This window comes from Manacus candei, unplaced genomic scaffold (genome assembly GCF_025592945.1).
Source record: "Manacus candei isolate 608988 ecotype Guabito, Panama unplaced genomic scaffold, ASM2559294v1 h1tg000051l, whole genome shotgun sequence".
In the NCBI taxonomy this organism is placed as follows: Eukaryota; Metazoa; Chordata; class Aves; order Passeriformes; family Pipridae; genus Manacus; species Manacus candei.
The window spans coordinates 4,335,191-4,348,021 of NW_026138099.1; the positions used below are offsets into that span (position 1 = coordinate 4,335,191).

At 37.1% G+C, this 12,831-nt stretch overlaps 1 protein-coding gene and 1 long non-coding RNA gene across 4 annotated transcripts in view; one reads left to right on the plus strand and one right to left on the minus strand.

Moving 5' to 3' along the window:
- SLC24A2 (solute carrier family 24 member 2) overlaps positions 1-12,831 on the plus strand; it is a 114,727-nt gene that overhangs the window by 5,863 nt on the left and 96,033 nt on the right. The gene's annotated exons all lie outside the window — the stretch shown is intronic.
- Positions 748-10,030, minus strand: LOC127477321 (uncharacterized). Its single transcript, XR_007906922.1, has 4 exons — positions 9,742-10,030; positions 5,362-5,427; positions 4,717-4,835; positions 748-848 (listed from the first exon to the last, which is right to left on the minus strand). It is a non-coding gene; the product is annotated as an uncharacterized LOC127477321 (long non-coding RNA).

Consider the following 12,831-nt stretch of genomic DNA (forward strand, 5'->3'; position numbering starts at 1 on the left):
ACCAATGCTCCCTCTGCCTATCTGTTGTTGATTCTGCTGCTGCCAAACTGGCAAGTGTTCTGCTAAAAAACTTATGTGTCGTATTTATCTTTAAGACTGTTGTAATCTGAAAGCAGCTCAAGAAATTTGAGAAGTCTAAATAAGGCATCATAAAGCTGGATAGTTGAAGGGTTAGGTTGCTTATTAGCAAGCAAGTATCAAAGAGTAAAAATCTGATCAGTTAAAAAACCTCTTGAGATAGTAAAATGTGTTTTAATGTTGAATATTTTTATTATCAGTTGTCTTGAAGGGTTGAAGAAAGTTTTACATTCTCAAGGACAGTATTTCCCATGAGAAAAGGTCTTAGATATGAATGATTTTTCTACTTAGCTTTCACCTGCTCTAGATGTATTCATGAGGTTGCTCAAATGCACGTGTATCTCTATAGATGCCTTTCAGATTCCTTTCCCATTTTTAAGAATTAAAGCACATTTTTTTTTTACTAGAAAAGTGTTACTATTTGAACTTAGCTAGTTTTTCTGATCTTATTTTCTTTAGTATGTTGGTTACTTGTGCAAATGTGAATGTAGACAGAGTACTCTATATGAATTTCATTGTACTCACTATTTTCCTTTACAAGCTTTCAAACAAATACAGTCTGGACTATTAAAGGGTCCACGCTGAGAAAATCTGGTAACTTGAATTTTCTGAACAATATTGTGACACCGATGAGAACAGACTACAAGCTTTGTGCATTTAGAGTTCATAGGGTGTATTGGCAAGATCCTGTTTGAACTGTGGAGAGTTGAAGTGTGGAGAGCCCCATGTAACCGTCAAGGAAGCCTGATACTGAGGAATGCCAGAGATCACTGTGAAAAGGATGAAAAAAAAGGAGAGTAGATGAAAAAGCAAGACAACATGAAAAGACAAAAAGCAGATTGTTTTTAAGTTGTACAATGTAGGATGGCATATGGCATATGCAGATCAAGATGTCTCAAGAGACACTGAGCCCTATGAGCTGCTCTGAATGTGCCATACAGTAGGTAGTATGATCCCACCATCAGATATACCCACAAGTTCCTTCCAGCCTAACTTATTCTGTGGCATGGTTTTTAGGTTTTATGTAGCTATCCTGCAAAGATGATTTTTTAGGACTGAGGTAGAAACTTTTAAATTAATTTTACATCTTCCTCAGCTGAATGAAGGTGTTTAAAAACAGAAGCCTGAAATTGAGTATGACAGACTGGAAGAGGAAAATGGGAAAAGCTGATGTTCAAAGTTCTTAAAAATTAGACTTTTTTGACCCTCTGCTAAGGTTTCAGCCTTTTCTTGTTATCTGTCCTGGTGAAGATACGTTGAATATATTATGTTGCAGTAAAACATCATGTGAAACTACATTTCAGTTGTTAAGTACTTTCTTTAATGTAGCATGGAGATCACAGCAGAAATGCTTGAATCTGATGATTCAGGAAATAACTCAAAACAGTTCTGTTTGGCAGCTAGAAGAACAGAATGTGGGTGGCACAAGGATATTGTGCAATGACATCTGTTTCACTGACAGTAGCATTTTAGATAAATAGCTTATGGTATAGTTAAGACAGTTTTTCTACATTTATGGAGAACTACATTTGTAAAATGAGCTTTTTTTACCAACAAGGCATAGTTAATATGTTATTGCCAATTTTGTTGTCTTAAAAGACTCGAATAGCTTGTGTGTGATATTTTAAGATCCACATTGATCTCAAGTGTTGCCACGTTGCATTTGATGGCAGTGTTTGCATTCTAAAGGAACGGTTGTTAACAGTATTTTTAGGTACTTCTCTGCTTAGTGGCTGTATTAACTCTACATATGCACAGTCACTATAGTAATGTATGATCTGTGTCTGTTACAGGGAAAATATGAATTATCTGCATGCATATAGGAAAAACTGAAACTCCTGAACCATTCTTTTTCAGGGCTTCTTAATGTTGAATCCACAGTAACTGTAACTCTATCTATGGAATAAGTTTTCTTCTCTCGCTACCAACAAAAGATTTTTTTCATAGTTTTCATAGTTCATAGTGTTTCATGTTCTTAGGGAGATCAGAGTCTTATTCTACAGACATTTCACAGTTGGTCTACTTGTGCAAGCGTGTGTGTGAATATAGAGCTATGATATCTGGATCTTGCAAGATAGCTACATTGTTTAAAATACACGTTTGGAATGTGAGCATCATCATTGTCATTGTCCATCTTTTGCTTTGATAGAAGTCTGGTTTTGTGTCACATTTTATCTGTTTTTATTATATAAAAAATTTTTAAGCTACTTCTGTGTTAACTTAATGTTACTCTAGTAGCAGTAACTGTTAGTTTGCCTTGGGTTTTTATGATTGCTGTTTCAGTTTAGGGCTATAAAGTGACATAACCAAAGGCTGGCACTTTATATATGCAACTGTTAGTATAGTGAAATGGATACTATTCTTTGTTTCTTTTAGCACCTCTCAGTAATTTGTTGACTACAAAACAATGATTATAGTTTTCACTGCTGAGTCTCTTGTTTTGTACATTTGAACCCTGGTAATGAACAAAAGTGACAGCAGGCAAATGTAGTGTAGATTAAATGCTCTTAAATCATGGGCATCCACTAGGATTCATTAGTCAGCCCTTATTAATTATGCTGGGAAAAAGAAAGCTAAAACTGTGCCACCTTTAATTAATAGCAAAGGGAAAACATACTCATCAATATATTAGAAAAATAAAGAGCATAGGTAATTAAAAAGAAGTCAGATGATATTTCTTAGAGACTGCACAAAACCAGCTGTGTTGGCAATTGTTCGCCATGCTGTATTTCAGAACTGCAGACGTGATTGAATTTGTTGTGCCAGAAGCTGTACAAGGAGAGGAATATGAAGTCCCAAAGTCTTGAGAGTTTATAAATGTTTTTCTGTGCTTTAGTCCAGATTGTCAACAGAATGTGGGAGCTACAGAAGACTGTAGGTGGAATTTCAATCCCCAGATCAATATACCAGACCTCAAAATATCTGCTGATTTGGGGTGCTTAATCTCTGAAGGAGCTTTACTTTAAAACAGAGAAAAACAGAGAAGATGTTCAGATGCCATTGTTTTGCTTCCAGGCTTGTTCAGAAATGCCAGACCTAGGTACAGCAGCATAGTACATCTGCTTTTCCATCTGACCCATATTCCTCTACTTTTTCCCCCAGTAGTTCTCCAGATTTACCTCACAAATAAAAGTTTAACAAAATCCAGTGGCTTTTACAAGTTCTTCAGATTTTGGTGATGAGAGGGCTCCACTTCTGTGCCATTACATACAGATCTCCCACATTCATTGCTCATTTTCAGTGGAGCTGCACTCATTATATTTTGAGTGGTAAGGCACAGCTGACTCTCCTATTTTTCTTGTCTTGTTTTGAGTGGCCGTAGTGAGCCTTCCACAACATGTGTTTTAAAGTGTGTGTATGGGATGGGAGTGGTGGAAGCTGCCCTACAGCAGTGCTTGTTGCAGTGTTGAGGGTGCCACACTTAGAGTGATGCTCTGGGCACTGCTGACTTTGGGGTGACCTTGGCCTTTCTGAGTGGTGACACTCCCCAGGCAGCCAAACAGTGCACTACCAGGGCCACAGTACAAAAAGATTAGATTTGATGAAGTGCTTCTTCCCTGCTGATGATCTGGGGTTTTTTTGGTTTTATTAGCAGGAGTCAGTTTTCCACTGCCAACTGCAGAGGTGAGAAAAGAGATTCTTTTTTGTCCTTTCTCCTCTGATTTTTTTCCCCCAAGAATTAATGGATTTTGCTTTTGCAACTGTAGAATAAGATTATAGCCAATTCAATTTTTTTACTGCATAATGGATATTATGTTCAGGCTGAAGAAAGTCCTACAACAAAAGAGATGTATAAGTGGAAGTCAGGAAAGTTCTGAAAAATAAGGTATGTGCCCCTACTTGTCTTAAAAAGATCTGTGTGAAATAAATGAATATTAAGTGTTTTATACACAGGATATAGAACAGATGGGAAAATATATTAGAGATGAGTGTAGGTAAACAGCTGTAACATCTGTAACAAGACATATCTATCTAGCAACCTCTTTTGCTCTTTATAAAATAATTTCAATATAAATAATATTTCCTAGTTTCTCCCTAGACATTTACCATGTTTTACCTAACCTGCAAACTCTGACCAGAGTGGTGTTCCTAAGTCTGTAGAATAAAGAATGGAGTTTCCTTTGCCTTAACCTAGATTAGCCATATTCCATTTTATTTCAGCCAACTTTTATTTAAACATTGTTTTTTATTATTTATTATTTAACTTAATGGCTGGTTCCATAAATCTGTGTGGCAGTAAGTATGCTATTGGCACAAACTAGAGATTCAAATTATGTCAGAGTGCTGACAATTATTTTAGAACCTACAATGACAAGATAGAGCAAATACTGGGTAATTGTAATGAATTTATTATGCACAGATATGCATCGTAAGAGGAGGCATAAGAGGTTTATAAAAAGAAAGGTGGCTGGTTTTGTGATTAATTTTTTTTTATTCAAAACCCCTTATTAAGTACTTATCTGAAAATCACTATCTTCCTTTATCAGTACAAACCAAATATCTTAGTAATACTTAGCTGTGCATTAAAAAATTCTGGAAATTTGGCCTGTGAAATAAAACTCCTTCTTATAGAATGCTCTTGACACCGTACTGTTCTAAGACAAGCATAAATGTTTTAACTATTATTAATTTTCTTACCAAAGTATTGAGATGATAATCTGGTCTCCATTAGACTAGGTCCTTAGACAATTGTATGAAATCACAGTTCCTCCTCTCAGTAACTCATGGTGTAAAAAGATAAATACTATTCAGAGTACCTGATGAGAAGAACATGATTTATCATGTATATAGTTTTATTTACATTGATATATGCTTACTCTTCTCTACAGTTAGCATACCATCAGTCTTCTCCTTCTCACCCAAGCTGTGACTGAGTTGTTGATTATTTATTAAACATAAATGTTCTAGAAATAATTTAAAGAAATAGTTTATTTCTCCATGTGATCTAGCAATAGATCTTTGCAAGTGTTAGTCAATGATACACCTGGTAGAAGGCAGCATCTTTTTGTATAACAGGACCTAAGTCAAAGTAGTACTATTGTTGCTCTGTTTTGCTTTTGGAGAAAACAGGCAGATCAGATGGTATGGGTTTAGTTTGGTTTTATTGTAAATTTGTGTGTGTGAAATTCTTGCAATTGTATTGTTAAGTGCAGGTCAGTGACACAGGCAAACTGAAAATCCCAAGTTACAGCAGCCTTAGGGCATGCTCTTGGCAAACAAATTACATCTAACAGACAATATATTGTACTATGTTACCACATTTCATTATTTTGCAGGCAATACCTGTATCTTAGAGGAAATACAGTTGGTATTTGCTGTCATTGGTCGTTCACTGGTTTACATGTGTTCCTATCTGAAAAAAGGAAACGAAAAAAAATGCAGTATTGGAAAAACATCATTGCCTTGCTGGGTCTTGGGTCTTGGGAAAGCAATGTGAATTTTATGTGTCGATCATGTACTTGTTTCTTCAGCAGGTGGAGGGTTCAGAGCTCATGTTGCCTCCAAAGCATCTCTATCTAGCAGTATAACTACTGCTCTGCCTTAACCAACAATGGCTCACTTTGGGTGATTTTACTGTCCCTGCCAGATGCAATTTCATCAGGGCAGTTCAAAGAACAGCTACTGCTCAGTTACTGTGTTTTGCACTATTCCATTACTATTCCTATGTTCGCCGTATCGTGATTTACATGAATAGCTATAAATAGCTATGTTCTTGGATGACTTCCTTTGTGCAATGATATTAAAATAGCTATGAAGCCCTACACTTAAGGGATTAATAAATTGGCACAAAATTTTTTCTTGTTTGAGGAAGAATAAAGATAGCAGGGAATTTGTACTACAAACTACACTGACAAATTAATAAAAAATTTTCGTCAGGAATTAATCCTGCTTTATCACTTCTTAACTGCTTAATGCTGAGAGTCTAGTCTGAAGTCAGCAGTAATACCAGTGACATTTATTGCATAACCAACTAGTGTAAACTTTTCACCCTCTCACATTACTGTAAAACAGCTCTAGTGGATATAGAACACTAAGGAAAAGGCACGTCTGCTGTCACAGCCTGTGTTGGGTGACCTTCAAGGCTTCATTCAAGACCTGTCCAGTTATGTAGACTTACCCAAGGGAGAAAGTTGAAGTTTGCAGGGTTTGTAACACTAGAGGATGAGCACCTCTTTTGGGATCAATCAGATGTTAATTTTGGTGTTTTGTGTTTTTTTAATTTGTGCTGCAAACTTTCAGCAAGTTACTAATTGAAGTCCTTTTGCTGCTGCCATGCACAATCACCAAGTTAGCTAAAATTTATGACAATCAAGTGTTTGAGTGGAAAAAAATCAGATTTTGGAACTCCAAGAATTACTTTGTTCCGAAGTAGTTAGAAATAATTCATATTATTACTTACAGGTCATCTGAAGTAATTTGAAAGCATCAGGCTCTCTGGCAACTACTCTTTTCTGTATATTTTTATTTAAATATTCCAATTTTTCTACTTTATTCTTAAATTCATTGTCTTTATTTACTACACTTTTAATTTAGAATGTTTCTGGTAGAAACATATTCTGTTTGAAGTCTTGATCTGGGCTGGATTTGTAGTGCTGCAGTGATATACATAATTATTAAATACTCCGCAAAGCTTGGATTAAGAAGTTATTATATTCTCTCTATATTGGAAACCATGAAAAACTGTTAAATTCTCCAGTTCTGAATGAGTTTTTTGGAAGCAGACACAACAATCCTAGTTTCTCTCTGGAAGTCACAGACAGAATACCTGAGTCTCCTCTCAAAACCAGTGGCAAAATTCCTTTAAAATTTAGTCAGAGACTGATCATGGGCTGCATTTTGGAGGAATATTGCCACTGGTTTTTGTGTTCAGTTTTTGAAGTAAAATCACTACTTGCTGCCACTCAGAATCTTCTCTACACATTATAATGAAGTAGTTTTGTAACCTCTTGATTGTCTCATTCTCAGTCTGTACTGGAACCATTAACCATCTGTGTGTGTGTGTGTGTGTGTGTGTGTGTAGGCCCACCTGTGCATACATGTGCATATATGCACACATAATTGTCAGTCTGAAAAGGTAAGTGAGAAACAGTACAGATCCATAGGATGGTAATTTTGCATGCTTCCTACACCATTTTACCTGTCTTCTGCTTCATGACCCATTTCCATAAGACCTACTCAATTATTTAAAGTTTCTGAGCAGCACATTTCTCATAGGTTTTTTCCAAATTAGGTATTCAGAGAAAAATGTCTGTTTTTCTCCTTAAATTTGGACACCTAACAAACAAAAAATCATTCCTGCCTGAGGCCAAGGACATGATGTACTAAGCTATTGACATATTTTATTGTACCTTAGTGTATCATATTAGTAATTCCCTATCCTGTGTCTCTACAGAGAAAGAAACAGGAGGTCTTTTCACTGTAGTGGGTTGATTTCTTGCTTTCCAGTAAGGTAATGAGGACTTGATTCTATCATGGGAATGGCCCAGAGTGCTATTCTTTACAACATGACATTTCATGCAGAAAAAAAGGCCATTTCTTATACAGATGAAAGGCCAACAGCTGCAATTACAGTTACTAAAATTTGTTACATAAGCAAGAAACTGTGTAGTAAGTTGGGACATGAATTTAAGATATTACTTTCTTCACTTAAATTTACCCAGAAAGCATAAGTCTTTTTAAGCAAAGGATTAGAAAAATTGCCAAAACCATTCCCTACTTAGTTTACAATATATTCATACATATATTTGTGCATATATTAGTAATTATTTGCAAATATCAATATTGAAAATCAGTATTTTAAAATATATTACTATTGGAATTACTTATTTTATTGTTTGGATAACTTCCTGAGTCCTTTTTTTGCTTGCAAGCAATGCCATAAGGGTATTTAGAATGTAATATAGTGTATATGTATTTAGCATTTAAAAAAAAAAAAGGGCATGCAGCCCCTTCTTTTTAGAGCTGTGGGAAATAAATGTTGATTTATAATCTCATACATGGACATGTCTGAAAAAATACAGACTTTCATTTTAAAATAACAGCAATAGGCTCAGTAACAGGTATGGACTGAACTGCAGACTCATGTCTTAGCTTTGGATTTAAGGGTCGAGATGTCGTTCTCTCTTTCATTTAATCGTCTTAAAAAACCTGTGGCTTTCAAGCCTTCTAGAAGATTGTACAGTGTGCTGTAGGAAAGTTTTATTTCTGCTTACTTGATTGGATTACTGTGGGCAAGAAAAAAAAGGTCAGCGTATTGACAGCAAACCGGTCTTGAGGCAAGGTAAGAACATGTGACATCTGAGAGAAACATGGTCGGGCTTGGTGGAAACAAACCAGATAGCGTACATGAGGCTGTCATTTAGTGGTGTGCTGTTTTTGAAGCATCTTGGTAAGCATAATCTTTCTGCCAAAGTTTAAATGTTAGTAAATTTTCTTTTTAACATTCTTCCCATGATTAACATTATTGCCCCTCCTTAAAATTTTAGGAGTAATAGTAAGGAAAAAAACTGAAATGAAACTTGAACAAACCTGTAGGTGTAGATTTTTATAATTACACTGAATAAAAGGTAGTTTTGAAGTGGATGACAAGTTTTGCTGTTGATTTTGTTGAAAGTGAAATTAAACCCAAAAGTTAGGGTATTGAGAGTTATGATTGTGCTGCTTCTCAAATCTCTATGTGCAACTATATAATTCCAAACTTCTGAGCTGCTCTTGTTCTCTATTAAATCACCCTTAGTAAACAAAGAAAACAATTTCTTTTGGACTTGTAGCAAGCAAAACGGGCATTATCAGTTTCCTGTGCCCTTGGACTCAAAGTGCAAAAGGGCACTCAGTGTTTCACAGCCTGATCTGTCCTGTCTGTGGTTAATTTTTGGATTATTGATAAATATCAAAGCAATTATTGTATGCTGGGACTATAATAGTATTTTCACGGACACATCATCCCTAGAAACCACAACTGCCTTAGTTGTTTTTAGGGAGTCTGTCTCTTAAGGGAAACACTGGATATGGGTAAAGTCAGTTAATTACTTTCTGAAAGGTAGGAAAAGCTAATGCTCTACAATTTGTTAATTAGTGCACATACAGGCACATTTTTGTGACTGATACAGTGGAGGAAAACTTTTCTCTGGTCTTCCTATGGAGAAATACTATACAAAAATAAAAAGACTAATTTTCAGATTTGATTGATCTGCATTCAGAATTGCCAATGAGAAGCTCAAGATGTAGACAGTTGCAGAATCCAGTTCTTGGCCCCATATTCGTTTGGCTTAGCTGTGCTGCCTAACCTATGAACATAGCCTCCACTTTTGTGGAGGTTACTTTTGTGATCACTACAGAGAAATGGGCATTTTTATAAAATAGATTCATTGAGTTTGGAAAAGATACTTAAGATCATCAAGTCTAGCTGTTAGCCTAGCACCTCCAGCTCCACCACTAAACCATGTCCTTAAGTGCCACATCTATGCAGCTTTAAAGTACCTCCAGGGATAGTGACTCAAAGCACTTCCCTGGGCACGCTGTTCCAATGTTTGACCACCCTTTCAGTGAAGAAATTTTTCTTAATATCATAGCTAAACCTTCCCTGGTGCAACTTGAGGCCATTTCCTCTTGTTCTATCCCTTGTTACCTGGGAAAAGAGACCGACACCGACCTGATAACAACTTGCTTTCAGATAGTTTTAGAGAGCAATAAGGTGCCTCCTTAGCCTCCTTTTCTCCAGGCTAAGCAACCCGGGCTCCCTCAGCCTTTCCTCATAGTTCTTGGGCTCCAGACTCTTTACCAGCTCTATTGCCCTTCTCTGGACATGCTCCAGCACCGCAATATCTGTCCTGTACTCAGTGAGGGGCCTAGAACTGAAAATGGAATCTGAGGTGTGGCCTCACAATGGATGATCACTGTCCTTGTCCTGCTGCCCACATTATTGCTGAGAAAGGCCAGGATGCCACTGGCCTTCCTGGCAACCTGGGCCAACTGCTGGCTCATGTTTAACCGGCTGTCAACCAATACTCCACCAATAGTTCTTTCTTGTAAGGATTAATCCTCTCCTGACCTGAAACTGGGCAAAATTAATCAGGGCTATCATCTGAAGCAATAGGCTGATAAAATTTGAAAAACCATCTCCTGTGCTTTTATTGCTATACCCTGAATACTTACCGCAATGTTGCCTTTTCTAACACCTGGAATTACGTCAGGTTGTGTGAGAGTGACAACCTGATGTCATTTTGCACGGGGTCACCTTTCAGATAGAGGTAATTAAAAGTTACTCTTTTTCTATGCCACCAAGCAAAATGAAATGTGTATTCAACAGTTAATCTAATCTGTGAATATTTCATTTGCTCCCTCTCTGCTCAGGTCAGTATGTAGGTATCACGTGTGGTTCCAAAGCAGTACATAAGGCAAATAAGCTATTAAGTGAGGCTTACTGTTATTTATAGAAAAGTTACCGGCACTGCAGCCAGAGACACTGTTAACATATGTGATTCATAGCAGATTTTTCTGGGTTATCTTTTCAATAAGACAAGGTATAATTTTAACTTTCAGAGAATTACAATATTGGTTAACTACTTAACCCAATTGTTAATTAATTAATTTTTTACTAGCCTTCCGTGTGCACATCTGAACATTTACAACAAGTGAATTACATTGTATAGAGCTCCTAAAATAACAAGGAAACCCTTGCTAGGATTCTGCAACTCCAGCTTCCAAAGAAAAAAGAGTGATTAATTATGAAAATCCAGATTACGTTTTTCCTGCCCATCTGCTTTTAACTGTTTTTAGACATTTGTTCTTCAGATTTAAATGGTAATTATTATTTTCAAAAATTTCACAACACAGTGAAGGAATAGAGCCTGCTGTAAGAACATACGTGTACACACAGGCCTTAACAAAAGGAAATCACTTTGCAGTCATGGCTCATTCAGAACTATTGGTTGAGTTTGGGCAAGTAATTTATTTTACAGTGTCTCAGATCTCCTCAGACTTGCAAAATCCTATGCCTGTCTTATTAATTTGTGGAAAAAAACCCAACCCCTGAATGCCCTTGGAAGTCACTCCATTAAAATAACCAGTGCTACAACATCTGTGTGTAGCATTTCACTCATTAAATATAGAGCATCATCTGTTTCTTCCTCTTTAGTAGTTCTGACCATCACCCTTTTTTGACACTGTCAATGAATTGCAAAGTAATGATTATCACATCATCATGTATCAACATAAGGGTAGAAGAATAAGGCCTAAGGGTAGGAAATTGATAATGAGAAATGTGTCTTTTTAAAAAGGCAAAATTCCTTCCATTGAGGATTTGATGCCACACCTCATTGTTATACCTATGTTACTTCATGTTAATCAGTGATTTGTACCAAAGATACCACTATCCATTTGCCATGGAAAATGAAAAATTTACTGTCTTGCCTTCACTGAGCACACCTCTGAGACATGAGTACATTCTTTCTAAGTGTAGAGGATGGGGTGTGGAGGATTGGCCACTGCTAAGCCTTAGTCCATGCTCCCTGACCTCTTCTAGGGCCAACTCTGGTTGCAGTTTGTTCACCAAGCCTCTTATATCAAAGGAAGAATAAGCAAACCCAGCAGGTTTTGGTTAAGGAGCTGACTTACCTGATTTCCTAATATCTAGACATTTCTGTTCTGATGTGTCGGATTTGTCAGATGCTGTCAGGGACTGAGATCATTGCATAACCGTTTCCTTAAGTATGGGCCAAGAAATCCTCTCTGGCAGCCTGTGAAAGACCACGTAGCAAAATACTTCCTGATATCAAGAGCAGAAGGATCTCTTCTTTCAACTCCAAACGTCAGCTTGGGATTGTGCGTTGCAGAGAGCTGACCACATGCGTGGGGCTGGCTTTCTATTTACAGTAGATGGATATTGGCATTGTTGGTTTTAATGAGTTTTGGATAGATTCAAAGAGCTAAAGAACTTTATGTAATTGCAGCATACTCTCTGCAGAAAGTGCTGACCATTATGATGTTGCTTGGTATCAAACATGGTAAAAAAGGGAAGCAGGACTTTGTAACTCTTGATGACATCCTGTACCTTGCTGACTTTTTGTATTAGAGAGGGGCTATATTGCCTGATATTAACCCCTCTAACAAGAACTTTGACAGAAATATCAAAGCCTTTCTAGTTTTTCTAGGCTTGAGAAAAATAGAGCTGTTACTATAGGATGCCGATTGATAGAGAACTTCAGTCTTCTTTAAGCTGACTTCCAGCCCAAAGAGCTCAGCAGTCTCTGCAAAGCAGGATGTTAAACGCTGCAGAGCTGCTTCTGTGTGGGCAACAAGGGCAGCGTCATCAGCATAAAGCAGCTCCTGGACAAGATGGTCTAAGGTCTTAGTATGAGCCTTCAGTCGCCTTAGATTGAAAAGGCTTCCATCAGTACAGTATCGAATGTAGATACCGTCCTGATCACTGAGGTCTGCTGTGGCCCTTTGGAGCATCATGCTGAAAAAGACTGTGAATAGGGTTGGTGTGAGAACGCAGCCTTGTTTCACACCATTAGTTATTAGAAAGGGCTCAGAAAGTGCATCACCATATCTGACTTGACTGTGCTGATCCTCGTGGAGTGATATGATCATTTTAAGGAACTTGGGAGGATATCCAACATTCAAAAATCTTCCGCAGACCTTTCCTGCTCACAGTATCGAAAACCTTGGTGAGATCAACAAAGGTTACATAGAGACCTTTGTTCTGTTCCCTACACTTCTCTTGCGATTGTCTGAGAACCAATATGATGT